This window comes from Salmo salar, chromosome 04 (assembly GCF_965601325.2).
Source record: "Salmo salar chromosome 04, fSalSal1, whole genome shotgun sequence".
Classification (NCBI taxonomy): Eukaryota; Metazoa; Chordata; class Actinopteri; order Salmoniformes; family Salmonidae; genus Salmo; species Salmo salar.
Genome location: NC_138294.1, coordinates 87,443,934 through 87,456,449, shown reverse-complemented (window position 1 = coordinate 87,456,449; position 12,516 = coordinate 87,443,934). Strand labels below are relative to the sequence as shown.

General features: G+C 40.3%; 1 protein-coding gene across 1 annotated transcript in view; it reads right to left on the bottom strand.

The window, feature by feature from the left end:
- The window catches only part of srrm3 (serine/arginine repetitive matrix 3), a 51,356-nt gene that overhangs the window by 10,390 nt on the left and 28,450 nt on the right, over window positions 1–12,516 (bottom strand). The window lies entirely within an intron of this gene.

Genomic DNA, 12,516 nt, shown 5'->3' with positions numbered 1-12,516 from the left:
GTTACAGTAGAGAAAGTTACAGTAGAGATAGTAGAGCGAGTTACAGTAGAGAGAGTAGAGAGTTAGTGGAGAGCGTAAAGAGTTACAGTAGAGAGTAGAGAGTTACAGTAGAGAGAGATACAGTAGAGAGAGTAGAGAGTTACAGTAGAGAGAGTAGAGAGTTACAGAAGAGAGAGAAGAGAGTTACAGTAGAGAGCATAACGAGTTACAGTAGAGAGAGTAGAGAGTTACAGTAGAGAGAGTAGAGAGTTACAGAAGAGAGAGTTACAGTAGTGAGAGTAGAGAGTTCCAGTAGAGAGAGATACAGTAGAGAGAGTAGAGAGTTACAGTAGAGAGCATAAAGAGTTACAGTAGAAAGAGTAGATAGTTAATGTAGAGAGAGATACATTAGAGAGAGTAGAGAGTTACAGTAGAGAGAGTAGAGAGTTACAGTAGAGAGAGAAGAGAGTTACAGTAGAGAGCATAACGAGTTACAGTAGAGAGAGTAGAAAGTTACAGTAGAGAGAGTAGAGAGTTACAGTAGTGAGAGTAGAGAGTTACAGTAGTGAGAGTAGAGAGTTACAGTAGAGAGAGTAGAGAGTTACAGTAGAGATAGTTACAGTACAGAGAGTTACAGTACAGAGGGTAGAGAGTTACAGTACAGAGAGTAGAGAGTTACAGTAGAGAGAGTAGAGAGTTACAGTAGAGATAGTTACAGTAGAGAGAGTAGAGAGTTACAGTAGAGAGAGTAGAGAGTTACAGTAGAGAGAGTAGAGAGTTACAGTAGAGATAGTTACAGTAGAGAGAGTAGAGAGTTACAGTAGAGATAGTAGAGCTACAGTAGAGAGAGTAGAGTTACGGTAGAGATAGTTACAGTACAAAGAGCTACAGTAGAGAGAGTAGAGAGACCGTAGAGATAGTTACAGTAGAAAGAGCTACAGTAGAGAGAGTAGAGAGTTACAGTAGAGATAGTTACAGTAGAAAGAGCTACAGTAGAGAGAGTAGAGAGTTACAGTAGAGAGCATAAAGAGAAACAGTAGAGAGAGTTACAGTAGAGATAGTAGAGCTACAGTAGAGAGAGTAGAGAGTTACAGTAGAGAAAGTTACAGTAGAGATAGAAGAGCGAGTTACAGTAGAGAGAGTAGAGAGTTAGTGGAGAGCGTAAGGAGTTACAGTAGAGAGTAGAGAGTTACAGTAGAGAGAGTAGAGAGTTACAGAAGAGAGAGATACAGTAGAGAGAGTAGAGAGTTACAGTAGAGAGAGATACAGTAGAGAGAGTAGAGAGTTACAGTAGAGAGAGTAGAGAGTTACAGAAGAGAGAGTTACAGTAGTGAGAGTAGAGAGTTACAGTAGAGAGCATAAAGAGTTACAGTAGAAAGAGTAGAGAGTTACAGTAGAGAGAGATACATTAGAGAGAGAGAGAGTTACAGTAGAGAGTAGAGAGTTACAGTAGAGATAGTTACAGTAGAGAGAGTAGAGAGTTACAGTAGAGATAGTAGAGTTACAGTAGAGCGAGTAGAGAGTTACAGTAGTGAGAGTAGAGAGTTACAGTAGAGAGAGTAGAGAGTTACAGTAGTGAGAGTAGAGAGTTACAGTAGAGAGAGAAGAGAGTTACAGTAGAGAGCATAACAAGTTACAGTAGTGAGAGTAGAAAGTTACAGTAGAGAGTAGAGAGTTACAGTAGAGAGAGTAGAGAGTTACAGTAGTGAGAGTAGAGTTACAGTAGTGAGAGTAGAAAGTTACAGTAGAGAGAGTAGAGAGTTACAGTAGAGAGAGTAGAGAGTTACAGTAGTGAGAGTAGAGAGTTACAGTAGAGAGAGTAGAGAGTTACAGAAGAGAGAGTTACAGTAGTGAGAGTAGAGAGTTACAGTAGAGAGCATAAAGAGTTACAGTAGAAAGAGTAGAGAGTTACAGTAGAGAGAGATACATTAGAGAGAGTAGAGAGTTACAGTAGAGAGAGTAGAGAGTTACAGTAGAGAGCATAACGAGTTACAGTAGAGAGAGTAGAAAGTTACAGTAGAGAGAGTAGAGAGTTACAGTAGTGAGAGTAGAGTTACAGTAGAGATAGTTACAGTAGAGAGAGTAGAGAGTTACAGTAGAGAGAGTAGAGAGTTACAGTAGAGAGTAGAGAGTTACAGTAGAGATAGTTACAGTAGAGAGAGTAGAGAGTTACAGTAGAGACAGTAGAGCTACAGTAGAGAGAGTAGAGTTACAGTAGAGATAGTTACAGTAGAGATAGTTACAGTAGAAAGAGCTACAGTAGAGAGAGTAGAGAGTTACAGTAGAGAGCATAAAGAGAAACAGTAGAGAGAGTTACAGTAGAGATAGTAGAGCTACAGTAGAGAGAGTAGAGAGTTACAGTAGAGAAAGTTACAGTAGAGATAGTAGAGCGAGATACAGTAGAGAGAGTAGAGAGTTAGTGGAGAGCGTAAAGAGTTACAGTAGAGAGTAGAGAGTTACGGTAGAGAGAGTAGAGAGTTACAGAAGAGAGAGATACAGTAGAGAGAGTAGAGAGTTACAGTAGAGAGATACAGTAGAGAGAGTAGAGAGTTACAGTAGAGAGAGTAGAGAGTTACAGAAGAGAGAGATACAGTAGAGAGAGTAGAGAGTTACAGAAGAGAGAGTTACAGTAGAGAGAGTAGAGAGTTCCAGTAGAGAGAGATACAGTAGAGAGAGTAGAGAGTTACAGTAGAGAGCATAAAGAGTTACAGTAGAAAGAGTAGAGAGTTACAGTAGAGATAGTAGAGCTACAGTAGAGAGAGTAGAGTTACAGTAGAGATAGTTACAGTAGAAAGAGCTACAGTGGAGAGAGTAGAGAGTTACCGTAGAGATAGTTACAGTAGAAAGAGCTACAGTAGAGAGAGTAGAGAGTTACAGTAGAGATAGTTACAGTAGAAAGAGCTACAGTAGAGAGAGTAGAGAGTTACAGTAGAGAGCATAAAGAGAAACAGTAGAGAGAGTTACAGTAGATATAGTAGAGCTACAGTAGAGAGAGTAGAGAGTTACAGTAGAGAAAGTTACAGTAGAGATAGTAGAGCGAGTTACAGTAGAGAGAGTAGAGAGTTAGTGGAGAGCGTAAAGAGTTACAGTAGAGAGTAGAGAGTTACAGTAGAGAGAGATACAGTAGAGAGAGTAGAGAGTTACAGTAGAGAGAGTAGAGAGTTACAGAAGAGAGAGAAGAGAGTTACAGTAGAGAGCATAACGAGTTACAGTAGAGAGAGTAGAGAGTTACAGTAGAGAGAGTAGATAGTTACAGAAGAGAGAGTTACAGTAGTGAGAGTAGAGAGTTCCAGTAGAGAGAGATACAGTAGAGAGAGTAGAGAGTTACAGTAGAGAGCATAAAGAGTTACAGTAGAAAGAGTAGATAGTTAATGTAGAGAGAGATACATTAGAGAGAGTAGAGAGTTACAGTAGAGAGAGTAGAGAGTTACAGTAGAGAGAGAAGAGAGTTACAGTAGAGAGCATAACGAGTTACAGTAGAGAGAGTAGAAAGTTACAGTAGAGAGAGTAGAGAGTTACAGTAGTGAGAGTAGAGAGTTACAGTAGTGAGAGTAGAGAGTTACAGTAGAGAGAGTAGAGAGTTACAGTAGAGATAGTTACAGTACAGAGAGTTACAGTACAGAGGGTAGAGAGTTACAGTACAGAGAGTAGAGAGTTACAGTAGAGAGAGTAGAGAGTTACAGTAGAGATAGTTACAGTAGAGAGAGTAGAGAGTTACAGTAGAGAGAGTAGAGAGTTACAGTAGAGATAGTTAGAGTAGAGAGAGTAGAGAGTTACAGTAGAGATAGTAGAGCTACAGTAGAGAGAGTAGAGTTACGGTAGAGATAGTTACAGTACAAAGAGCTACAGTAGAGAGAGTAGAGAGACCGTAGAGATAGTTACAGTAGAAAGAGCTACAGTAGAGAGAGTAGAGAGTTACAGTAGAGATAGTTACAGTAGAAAGAGCTACAGTAGAGAGAGTAGAGAGTTACAGTAGAGAGCATAAAGAGAAACAGTAGAGAGAGTTACAGTAGAGATAGTAGAGCTACAGTAGAGAGAGTAGAGAGTTACAGTAGAGAAAGTTACAGTAGAGATAGAAGAGCGAGTTACAGTAGAGAGAGTAGAGAGTTAGTGGAGAGCGTAAGGAGTTACAGTAGAGAGTAGAGAGTTACAGTAGAGAGAGTAGAGAGTTACAGAAGAGAGAGATACAGTAGAGAGAGTAGAGAGTTACAGTAGAGAGAGATACAGTAGAGAGAGTAGAGAGTTACAGTAGAGAGAGTAGAGAGTTACAGAAGAGAGAGTTACAGTAGTGAGAGTAGAGAGTTACAGTAGAGAGCATAAAGAGTTACAGTAGAAAGAGTAGAGAGTTACAGTAGAGAGAGATACATTAGAGAGAGTAGAGAGTTACAGTAGAGAGTAGAGAGTTACAGTAGAGATAGTTACAGTAGAGAGAGTAGAGAGTTACAGTAGAGATAGTAGAGTTACAGTAGAGCGAGTATAGAGTTACAGTAGTGAGAGTAGAGAGTTACAGTAGAGAGAGTAGAGAGTTACAGTAGTGAGAGTAGAGAGTTACAGTAGAGAGAGAAGAGAGTTACAGTAGAGAGCATAACAAGTTACAGTAGTGAGAGTAGAAAGTTACAGTAGAGAGTAGAGAGTTACAGTAGAGAGAGTAGAGAGTTACAGTAGTGAGAGTAGAGTTACAGTAGTGAGAGTAGAAAGTTACAGTAGAGAGAGTAGAGAGTTACAGTAGAGAGAGTAGAGAGTTACAGTAGTGAGAGTAGAGAGTTACAGTAGAGAGAGTAGAGAGTTACAGAAGAGAGAGTTACAGTAGTGAGAGTAGAGAGTTACAGTAGAGAGCATAAAGAGTTACAGTAGAAAGAGTAGAGAGTTACAGTAGAGAGAGATACATTAGAGAGAGTAGAGAGTTACAGTAGAGAGAGTAGAGAGTTACAGTAGAGAGCATAACGAGTTACAGTAGAGAGAGTAGAAAGTTACAGTAGAGAGAGTAGAGAGTTACAGTAGTGAGAGTAGAGTTACAGTAGAGATAGTTACAGTAGAGAGAGTAGAGAGTTACAGTAGAGAGAGTAGAGAGTTACAGTAGAGAGTAGAGAGTTACAGTAGAGATAGTTACAGTAGAGAGAGTAGAGAGTTACAGTAGAGACAGTAGAGCTACAGTAGAGAGAGTAGAGTTACAGTAGAGATAGTTACAGTAGAGATAGTTACAGTAGAAAGAGCTACAGTAGAGAGAGTAGAGAGTTACAGTAGAGAGCATAAAGAGAAACAGTAGAGAGAGTTACAGTAGAGATAGTAGAGCTACAGTAGAGAGAGTAGAGAGTTACAGTAGAGAAAGTTACAGTAGAGATAGTAGAGCGAGATACAGTAGAGAGAGTAGAGAGTTAGTGGAGAGCGTAAAGAGTTACAGTAGAGAGTAGAGAGTTACAGTAGAGAGAGTAGAGAGTTACAGAAGAGAGAGATACAGTAGAGAGAGTAGAGAGTTACAGTAGAGAGATACAGTAGAGAGAGTAGAGAGTTACAGTAGAGAGAGTAGAGAGTTACAGAAGAGAGAGATACAGTAGAGAGAGTAGAGAGTTACAGAAGAGAGAGTTACAGTAGAGAGAGTAGAGAGTTCCAGTAGAGAGAGATACAGTAGAGAGAGTAGAGAGTTACAGTAGAGAGCATAAAGAGTTACAGTAGAAAGAGTAGAGAGTTACAGTAGAGATAGTAGAGCTACAGTAGAGAGAGTAGAGTTACAGTAGAGATAGTTACAGTAGAAAGAGCTACAGTGGAGAGAGTAGAGAGTTACCGTAGAGATAGTTACAGTAGAAAGAGCTACAGTAGAGAGAGTAGAGAGTTACAGTAGAGATAGTTACAGTAGAAAGAGCTACAGTAGAGAGAGTAGAGAGTTACAGTAGAGAGCATAAATAGAAACAGTAGAGAGAGTTACAGTAGAGATAGTAGAGCTACAGTAGAGAGAGTAGAGAGTTACAGTAGAGAAAGTTACAGTAGAGATAGTAGAGCGAGTTACAGTAGAGAGAGTAGAGAGTTAGTGGAGAGCATAAAGAGTTACAGTAGAGAGTAGAGAGTTACAGTAGAGAGAGATACAGTAGAGAGAGTAGAGAGTTACAGTAGAGAGAGTAGAGAGTTACAGAAGAGAGAGTTACAGTAGTGAGAGTAGAGAGTTACAGTAGAGAGAGATACATTAGAGAGAGTAGAGAGTTACAGTAGAGAGAGTAGAGAGTTACAGTAGAGAGAGAAGAGAGTTACAGTAGAGAGCATAACAAGTTACAGTAGAGAGAGTAGAAAGTTACAGTAGAGAGAGTAGAGAGTTACAGTAGAGAGCATAACAAGTTACAGTAGAGAGAGTAGAAAGTTACAGTAGAGAGAGTAGAGAGTTACAGTAGTGAGAGTAGAGAGTTACAGTAGAGAGAGTAGAGAGTTACAGTAGAGAGATATACAGTAGAGAGAGTAGAGAGTTACAGTAGTGAGAGTAGAGAGTTACAGTAGAGAGAGAAGAGAGTTACAGTAGAGAGCATAACAAGTTACAGTAGTGAGAGTAGAAAGTTACAGTAGAGAGTAGAGAGTTACAGTAGAGAGAGTAGAGAGTTACAGTAGTGAGAGTAGAGTTACAGTAGTGAGAGTAGAAAGTTACAGTAGAGAGAGTAGAGAGTTACAGTAGAGAGAGTAGAGAGTTACAGTAGTGAGAGTAGAGAGTTACAGTAGAGAGAGTAGAGAGTTACAGTAGAGAGAGTTACAGTAGAGAGAAGAGAGTTACAGTAGAGAGAGTAGAGAGTTACAGTAGTGAGAGTAGAGAGTTACAGTAGAGAGAGTAGAGAGTTACAGTAGAGAGAAGAGAGTTACAGTAGAGAGAGTAGAGAGTTACAGTAGAGAGAGTAGAGAGTTACAGTAGAGAGATATACAGTAGAGAGAGTAGAGAGTTACAGTAGTGCGAGTAGAGAGTTACAGTAGAGAGAGTAGAGAGTTACAGTAGAGAGAGTTACAGTAGAGAGATAAGAGAGTTACAATAAAGAAAGTAGAGCTACAGTAGAGAGAGTAGAGAGTTACAGTAGAGAGAGTAGAGTGTTACAGTAAGGACCCTAGAGCTACAGCAGAGAGAGTTACAGTAGAGTTACAGTCGAGAGAGTAGAGAGTTACAGTAGAGAGAGTTACTGTAGAGAGAGAAGAGAGTTACAGTAAAGATAGTAGCGCTACAGCAGAGAGAATTACAGTAGAGAGTTAAAATAGAGAGAGAAGAGAGTTACAGTAGAGAGAGAAGTGAGTTACAGTAGAGAGAGCTACAGTAGAGAGCGTTACAGTAGAGAGAGTTACAGTAGAGAGAGTAGAGAGTTACAGTAGAGAGAGTTACAGTAGAGAGAGAAGAGAGTTACAGTAGAGAGAGTTACAGTAGAGAGAGTTACAGTAGAGAGAGTAGAGAGTTACAGTAGAGAGAGTTACAGTAGAGAGAGAAGAGAGTTACAGTAGAGAGAGTTACAGTAGAGAGAGTTACAGTGGAGAGAGTTACAGTAGAGAGAAGAGAGTTACAGTAGAGATAGTAGAGCAATAGCAGAGAGAGTTACAGTAGAGAGAGTTACAGTAGAGAGAGAAGATAGTTACAGTAGAGAGAGTTACAGTAGAGAGAGAAGAGAGTTACAGTAGAGAGAGTTACAGTAGAGAGAGTTACAGTAGAGAGAGTAGAGAGTTACAGTAGAGAGAGTTACAGTAGAGAGAGTTACAGTGGAGAGAGTTACAGTAGAGAGAAGAGAGTTACAGTAGAGATAGTAGAGCAATAGCAGAGAGTTACAGTAGAGAGAGTTACTGTAGAGAGAGGAGAGTTACAGTAAAGATAGTAGCGCTACAGCAGAGAGAATTACAGTAGAGAGTTAAAATAGAGAGAGAAGAGAGTTACAGTAGAGAGAGCTACAGTAGAGAGAGTTACAGTAGAGAGAGTTACAGTAGAGAGAGTTACGAGTTACAGTAGAGAGAGTTACAGTAGAGAGAGTAGAGAGTTACAGTGGAGAGAGTTACAGTAGAGAGAGTAGAGAGTTACAGTAGAGAGAGTTACAGTAGAGAGAGAAGAGAGTTACAGTAGAGAGAGTTACAGTGGAGAGAGTTACAGTAGAGAGAAGAGAGTTACAGTAGAGAGAGTTACAGTAGAGATAGTAGAGCAACAGCAGAGAGAGTTACAGTAGAGAGAGTTACAGTAGAGAGTAGAGAGCTACAGATTTGTAGAATAGAAAAAGAGGACTTCTTCCAGTTTTAGTAATGGTTAAAAAACTAATATGAAACAAAACAAATAAAAAAAGAGTAGACAACTTGACGGAACATCACAGAAATGGAAGGAACAAAATAAAAGATTCACAATTATAGAGTCAAGTCAAATCAGAAAAACAAATCGTCTTCTACTCAATCATTTTATTTTTGTGGAGTTTTTTTCCCTGGAGTAGAACAATTGCTGAGATGTGAACAGCGACCCATTTTCTTTTTTCTGTTTTTTTTTATCGTTACTCTTGTTTAACCTTTTGGTTAACATCCTCTTGGATAACATCCACTTACCAATAAAGTGGCATTCCCTCCTTTAGTAGGTAAGGTATGAAGAAAAGGGAAAAGTGGGGCAACATAAGTGCATCATTAGATTTCACAAAATGCAAGAGAAAAAGACACAAACCCTTCCCTGGCAGAGTGAGGAATGAGACAATGAAATCAACTGACATTCAATGAAATACAAAAGAGAAAGGAAAAGACCACAATGTTCAGGGAACCTCTCACACCGAGAGGAGACACTGTACATCTCCCAGATCATCCACTCTGCTTCCCAGCCCACTCCACCAGAGGGCAGGGTAGACATTCTGTGTGAATGACCATTGCAATAAATTCAGGGGTTCCAGAGCGTTAAGTTCAGGGGTTCCAGAGCATTAAGTTCAGGGGTTCCAGAGTGTTAAGTTCAGGGGTTCTAGAGTGTTAAGTTCAGGGTACTATGTTAGGTTACAGTTTGTTCAAACCAAGGCATTTCTGGTCAGAGTGGCGTTGCATTTCCCCTGTAACTTTTTGTGCATATGACATCTTAATTGGCTCTGTTGAGACGCACAGCTTGCTGTCCGAATCTCTTTTAGTTCTCTGTTTAATGCTATCTATTAATAGGATAGGTGACACAAATCTGTGAATTTATACTCAGAGTTAAAGCGTTACCTGCCGCAAAAGCAACAGTCCTCTGAGAGAACAGGACCTCTGCAAATAGTGCAAATAAATACTTCTGGACATTTATTGAGGTTATTCTTAAAATCACAGCTCCATTTCAAACAGAAATGTGTTCGGTAGACCAACTTCATTACGAGGCCTTTGAGCAAGGGGGCGATGTTGCAAGATACGGTAGGTTGAGGACACTGAACTAGGATGCAAGCATTTTCTATAATAAGCAGTATAAACAGGGCAAGGGGCTTCACACGGTTTTGTGTGTCTGTGTGTAGATGCTTGTGTGGCGAAATTTCATGGCTGAGTGTGTGTGTGTGTGTGTGTGTGTGTGTGTGTGTGTGTGTGTGTGTGTGTGTGTGTGTGTGTGTGTGTGTGTGTGTGTGTGTGTGTGTGTGTGTGTGTGTGTGTGTGTGTGTGTCTGTCTGTCTCCGGGATATATACAGTTGAAGTCGGAAGTTTACATACACTTAGGTTGGAGTCATTAAAACTTGTTTTTCAACCACTCCACAAATGTCTTGTTCACAAACTATAGTTTTGGCAAGTCGGTTAGGACATCTACTTTGTGCATGACACAAGTAATTTTTCCAACAATTGTTTACAGACAAATTATTTCACTTATAATTCACTGTATCACAATTTCAGTGGGTCAGAAGTTTACATACACTAAGTTGACTGTGCCTTTAAACAGCTTGGAAAATCCCAGAAAATTATGTCATGTCATTAGAAGCTTCTGATAGGCTAATTGACGTCATTTGAGTCAATTGGAGGTGTACCTGTGGATGTATTTCAAGGCCTACCTTCAAACTCAGTGCCTCTTTGCTTGACATTATGGGAAAATCCCCCCAAAATCAGCCAAGATCTCAGAAAAAGAATTGTAGACCTCCACAAGTCTGGTTCATCCTTGGGAGCAATTTCCAAATGCCTGAAGGTACCACATTCATCTGTACAAACAATAGTACGCAAGAATAAACACCATGGGACCACGCAGCGTCATACCGCTCAGGAAGGAGACGCGTTCTGTCTCCTAGAGATTAACGTACTTTGGTGTGAAAAGTGCAGATCAATCCCAGAACAACAGCAAAGGACCTTGTGAAGATGCTGGAGGAAACAGGTACAAAAGTATCTATAGACAGTAAAACGAGTCCTATATTGACATAACCTGACAGGCAGCTCAGCAAGGAAGAAGCCACTGCTCCAAAACCACCATAAAAAAAAGCCAGACTACGGTATGCAACTGCACATGGGGACAAAGATCGTACTTTTTGGAGAAATGTCCTCTGGTCTGATGAAACAGAAATAGAACTGTTTGGCCATAATGACCATCGTTATGTTTGGAGGAAAAGGGGGAGGCTTGCAAGCCAAAGAACACCATCCCAACCCTGAAGCAAGGAGGTGGCAGCATCATGTTGTGGGGGTGCTTTGCTGCAGGAGGGACTGGTGCACTTCACAAAATAGATGGCATCATGAGGGAGGAAAATAATGTGAATATATTGAAGCAACATCTCAAGACATCTGTCAGAAAGTTAAAGCTTGGTCGCAAATGGGTCTTCCAAATGGACAATAACCCCATACTTCCAAAGTTGTGGCAAAATGGCTTAAGGGCAACAAAGTCAAGGTATTAGAGTCGCCATCATAAAGCCCTGACCTCAATCCTATAGAAAATGTGTGGGCAGAACTGAAAAAGCATGTGTGAGCATGGAGGCCTACAAACCTGACTCAGTTACACCAGCTGTCAGGAGGAATGGGCCAAAATTCACCCAACTTATTATGGGAGGCTTGTGGAAGGCGTTTGACCCAAGTTAAACAATTTAAAGGCAATGCTACCAAATACTAATTGAGTATATGTAAACTTCTGACCCACTGGGAATGTGATGAAAGAAATAAAAGCTGAAATAAATCATTTCTCTACTATTATTCTGACATTTCACATTCTTAAAACAAAGTGGTGATCCTAACTGACCTAAAACAGGGAATTATTTCTAGGATTAAATGTCAGGAATTGTGAAAAACTGAGTTTAAATGTATTTGGCTAAGGTGTATGTAAACTTCCCACTTCAACTGTAGATCATTATCAGTAAGTCAAAGGTCTAAAGCAGGTATATAAAAACAAAGGGAGTTCTTTTGCATGCAATTATCTACTCTCCTGTAAACGCTGACAGCTGAACAGGGACTCTTCATAGAAAAACAACAGAAATAAGAACCCCTTCTCCACAGAATAAACTAAAGCCTAAAGCTGGAGATAGAAGAAAACACACAGCCACTGACTCAGATGATGGCACTTGTTTAGAAACAGCCATCAAGGAAATAAATATGATCAAAATCATAAGACAAATGCAACTCTTTCACCAAGAGAACGGAGAGATGCTGGACAAACAGGAATCAATGCATTCTACCAAAACAGAAAGAAACGGACCTGATTCAAATAGGGCAGGATATTGGATTGAATTCAAACAGAAAGAAATGGACCTGCTTCAAATAGGGCAGGATATTGGATTGAATTCAAACAGAAAGAAATGGACCTGCTTCAAATAGGGCAGGATATTGGACTGAATTCAAACAGAAAGAAACGGACCTGCTTCAAATAGGGCAGGATATTGGACTGAATTCAGAATTGAAGTTTAAAAAACAATAAACTCTAACTAATCAAAATCTTAAAAGCAAAATATAACTGATAAAAGGAAAGATAAAATAACTTGCTAAAGTTCCCTGATAATACAGAGGGAGATAGAGAGGGGAGAGAGACAGAGAGAGAGGAGAGGGAGAGGGGGAGGGGGGAGAGAGAGGGAGAGGGGGAGAGAGAGGGAGAGGGGGGAGAGAGAGGGAGAGAGAGGGGAAGAAGAGAGAGGGAGAAGAGAGAGGGAGAGAGAGGGGAAGAAGAGAGAGGGAGAAGAGAGAGGGAGAGGGGGGAGAGAGAGAAAGGCGGAGAGAGAGGGGGAGAGAGAGAGAGAGAGAGGGGGAGACAGAGAGAGGGGGAGAGGGAGAGAGGGGGGAGAGAGAGGTGGGAGAGAGAGGGGGGGAGACAGAGAGAGGGGGGAGACAGAGAGAGAAACATTGACGTCAAGCTAGAGGGTACTTCTGACATATCTGCATAAAGAAAGACCACGTGCCAAGGCAGAGCGTTACCTACCTTCCATTTCAATCAGTGACACGTTTGCAATATCAACAAAAACAGGACAAGAAACAGAAAACAGGAGAAAGGAATGTTCTCCGCAGCGAAATGGGAAAAAGACAATGAACCTCTTTTAGTATCAACGCTACGAACTTCTTCCAGAGACTAAGAAGGAGAAGGTAAACAAACAAACCAACAAAAATACAAAAGAAAATGGACAAACAAACCAATACTTAAAATAAAAAAATAAAAAATGTATCTAG